At 34.3% G+C, this 4,706-nt stretch overlaps 1 protein-coding gene across 3 annotated transcripts in view; it reads right to left on the reverse strand.

The window, feature by feature from the left end:
• Nucleotides 1-3,351, reverse strand: part of LOC107558841 (glia-derived nexin-like) — a 29,105-nt gene extending 25,754 nt beyond the window's left edge. For all 3 annotated transcript variants that reach the window (XR_001605528.1, XM_016242530.1, XM_016242529.1), the window contains exon 1: nt 3,270-3,351. The gene's annotated coding sequence lies outside the window, so the exon portion shown is untranslated. The remainder of the gene's footprint in view (nt 1-3,269) is intronic.
• Between the last annotated feature and the right edge of the window lie 1,355 nt (nt 3,352-4,706).

Raw genomic sequence — 4,706 nt, forward strand, 5'->3', positions numbered from 1 at the left:
AGATAGATAGATAGATAGATAGATAGATAGATAGATAGATAGATAGATAGATAGATAGATAGATAGATAGATAGATAGATAGACAGATAGACAGATAGACAGATAGATAGATAGATAGATAGATAGATAGATAGATAGATAGATAGATAGATAGATAGATAGATAGATAGATAGATCTGGATCTAATTGGCATTCTCCAAAGCACAATGATTTTCTGGGACACTCTTTTTTTTGGACAAGCGTTTCTTGAGTAAAGAACGGCTCCAAGCAACACACATTTCCACAATCCTTGGGTCTCTTGGATCTGTGCACACACACTCCTGAGCTATTCTGTTTCCCGTCACACAGCCCAGTGGCTCAGGAATTTATTTGATTAAGGATAGTGAGTGTGTGTGTGCGCGCATGTGTGAACCTACTTAACCATATTTTGGGGACAAATTTGTACCCAGAAATACAAAAACCTAAGCAAATCTCCCAAAACCTTATTTTGGGGAGATACTCGTAGGACAAAAAAAACAGTATAAAGCTACAATTAAATAAAAATAATTTTATTTAATCATAAAAATGCAAATAAATAATAATAATAAACAAATAAATAAAAAATTAGGGTTAGGTTATTATGGAGCCCATTTCCACCACGCAATAATAATAATAATAAAAATAAGATAATTGTGATCTTTTAATCTCACAATTGTCAATCAAGAATTCTCTCACATTTCTGACTTTTTTTTTGGCAATTGCAACTTATATCACGATTCTGACTTGTTTAAACAGAAGAAGTCTACGCAATGTCCCCATTTAGAGAGCTAGGTAAATGTGTCAATGATCAGGACAGTCATCTGCAGAAAATATCTCTGGTGATTATTTAATGGTGTACTTAAGAAACAAACAGAAAATGTGACTGCTTAAAATAGTTAAAAATTACTCCGTAATATCATATCACTCTACTGATATATTGTGTCAACAGGCTGTTGTGATAAATCATTCATTAGTGCATTTCACAGCTATAAGTGTTTAGCATAATTATCAATCCTGACAAATATTATGACCATTTACAGTGCAATAAAACATATTAAACACACAATCCTTCATAAACCTTCAAAACAGAACTGATTTAGTCTGAGATTTGTTTTAAAACAGTTACAAAAATATGTTTTAAGAAGGATTTGCTAATGTTCTCATTAAGTTATGAAAAGAAAACGATATTTCTGAATGTTCTCTGACCGTTCGACACACCCAGTTTTAAAAACGTTTTGTTTGTCAGTTTGTTTGGTTATGCAAAAATTCAATTTTCAAACATTATGCGAACGTCACTTTTGAATGATCTCTAAACAAGTTTAAACAACATTTAAAAAACGTTAGTCGAATGTCCAGAATGTTTCAGAAAAAAGGTTCCATGAACGACGTATAAATAATGTTTTTCTGCTAATGTTTTGAGAACATTATTAAAGACCAAAAACACTTTGAACAAACATTCTATTAACGTTAATATAACTATGAGTTAATATAACTATCACCAAAGTTCTGAGAACATTCACTATTAGACAGTTAAGAACTAGTTTGACCAGCTAGCAGTTAACAAGTGGATTACTTTTTGGATTCAAATTAGACCTACCTCTTTATGTGACTTTACAAGGTTAAGAAAAAATAGATGACTAAGCAGTTCATGCAACCGGCTCCTGTTTAAGAAGCAGTCTTAACCAGTGTTGGGAAGGTTACTTTGGAAATAAAACAGGTTACAGATTACAAGTTACCATATTTAAAATGTAATAAGTAGTGTAACTATTTCAAATAATTTACTAAAGTAATGTAACTGATTACATTTGATTACTTTTCTAAATTTCTAACGAATGTTTTCTACTGTTAATCATTTTGAAACATTTAAAGCAGGCATGGGTTAACCTTACAGTAGTGCTCACACACTGATAACATCAGACTTTCAGAATCCTTCTTCACTTGAATTAAGATAATAATTGAATTTTAAAGCACAGCCACCACAAAATCAGACTTTAGCACCTCTTTTTACTTCGAGGTTAAATACAGATTTAAAGGGGTCATATGATGCTTTTTTTAAAGATCATTATTTTGTGTATTTTGGTGTATATTTTTGTGTATTCTCCCTGACATGCTGCTTCAACACTAACTGCGGTTACTGAAACCACGCCCTCTTTCTTTGCGTGCACATTTGGGCGCATTATGCAAATATTTCCACATAGTGAGGTAGATATGTGGGGGCGTGTTAGAACGAGCCGTTTTAGGGGGGCATGGCAGAGTCTTAACTTTGATAAAGAATATCTCTTTGGTTTTGAGACTTTAGTCTTTGCAGCTTCAGGGATCTTATCTATGCACAATCAGCTTGTAACACTCCAAAGAGAAAGCAAAACTTGAAATCGCATCATATGACCCCTTTAAAATCAAAAGATTTAGTTTAATAGTTATGAATGTATGAACATAATATAACAGATTATAGTTACATTTATTTTGTAATTAAATTACATAGTTACTCACTGGTTTTAACACAGTGGCTATGTTCATGCAACTGGCTCCAGATCTTTTCTCATCTAATATTAGGATAGCAAAATAGACCTAAAGCGGTCTGATGAAAATCCTAAAACAATTAAACATCTAATGTGGTCTAGTTAACCTGATCTGTGGCCAGTTGCATAAAATGCTTGGACTAGTCTTACAACTTAGTCATCGTTTTACATAATATAAGATGTAACATAAAAACCTACATTGGTCTAATTTAAATCCGAAAAATACGACTCTTGGTCGGTGCTAGTTGGTCAGACTAGTTCTTATACAGTCTTAACATTGAGCTTAAGTTTATGCAACTGGCCCCGCTCTATTTTGATGCTGGTCTTATGATAGGCTAGTTTAACTTATCTGATCTGGTCTAATAACAGCTTAACTGATCTAATGTTGTGTTATGACAGTTAAACAGTGTTTTCTGTAAAGTGCATGAGTAAAGCGTTGAGTAAAAAACTTTTTACTGCAGCTTCAGCAACTGTGTTTAATTATAGGCTTTAAAACGGAGTCCAACCACAAATAGGGGCGGGGGTCTGGAACTGAGAGTCAGCGACTCAAAAACAAGTCATCCTCCACATCCTCTCATATGTTAGTAACGTTAGTTCCTTAGATCTATAAAAGAAAAACCCAGACAACAAACACCTAGGAATTTAAACAGCTGTGACAAATGCCTGATTTAAGTACAAAACAAGCTGGACAGTATATGAGGTGAAAAATAAGATGCAATATGCTCCACTGACCTGGACAAGCACTTCTAATTCTTCAGCTACGCAGGTGGAGAGCGCGTCTTCCGCGAGCGTCCGTGTTCTGCCGCGCCTCCGTTTATTTCTCTCTGTCCCGGGCGCCGGCCTCCGCCTTCTCATAAATATGAATTACTCCTCCGCTAAAGACATTTTAAATATTAAGTATCACTGACGTCATTTGGTTGCCGTCCAACCACTTGGCCGAACGTTCCCTTTGCCTAATTAATATTCATGAGCCAAACCTTCGCTGTAGTAGAATTCGGGGAAGGTTCACAAAAACACCCTTCAGCGAAACGTTGAATTGATTAAACTCTCATGTATGTAAACAAGAAACGACACACAGGCGGAAGAATAGGGGCTAATTATATGCATTCACAAAACAAAAACATGGGCATTAGGACACAACTGTTGTGCAACTGGAATCTGAAGACGTGACTAACAAAAAGTACCGTGGTAATAATGCAATGTTCTGCACACGTACCACAGTGACACTTGATAGCATTCCTGAATAACGTAGTAAAGGAGAGGGGTTTTGACATGTTATCTTTGTAATATCATATACAATACAAAATACAGTGCATTGGAGTACCATACAATTGGAATATGGCAATCATTCAGTACACCATGGTACCTTCACAGTATGTGTTTGTAAGGTGTGCATAGTTGCTTTTCTATAAAACACTGCTGTTTAGTTTTAAACCTACTGCAGACCAGGGTCTTGCATTATACAAACAAAACTCATCTATTGCTAAATCAGTGTTTGACATTACAGTATGCAGTATACAGTATGCTACAGGATATTCAACTCTGATTTCTCTCATAAACGAAAAGAGAACTATGGAAGTTTATATATTTATATATATACAGTGTTGGGGAAAGTTACTTTTAAAAGTAATGCATTACAATAATGCGTTACTCCATAAAAAAAGTAACTAATTACGGTACTTAGTTACTTTTTATGGAAAGTAATGCGTTACGTTACTTTTGCGTTACTTTTAAAATCTGGACAGGGCTTGGTTGTTTGTTTTTAAAATATAAAAGTTCTATTTTTGGCAAATATAAAAGCCTTTTCACACCAGAAGTGAAATGAATAAGCCTCAGGCTGAAGGGAAAGTACAGTAGAATGCAGAAGAAGACATTTCAACACACTTCAGCAATTAAAAAAAGACACACAAATGTTCGTCTAGAGTAATTTGTGCTTATTAGTACGGTTGAACTGGATCATCGAAGGGGAATACTGAATCTTTGTGTTTTTTTGTGTGTGAGTGAGATGAATTAATGCATATTCATATTTATTTTAGAAATACAATAACATCTGATTTCTCTCAACATGGAGACAGCAGAGCTGTCAGTCAATAAATTGGAAAAAAAAGTAACTTGCATTACTTATTTGAAAAAGTAACTCCGATATTCTCTTGTAAATTAAAAAGTAAT

The sequence above is a fragment of the Sinocyclocheilus grahami genome, unplaced genomic scaffold, assembly GCF_001515645.1.
Source record: "Sinocyclocheilus grahami isolate Dianchi unplaced genomic scaffold, SAMN03320097.WGS_v1.1 scaffold661.1, whole genome shotgun sequence".
NCBI lineage: Eukaryota > Metazoa > Chordata > Actinopteri > Cypriniformes > Cyprinidae > Sinocyclocheilus > Sinocyclocheilus grahami.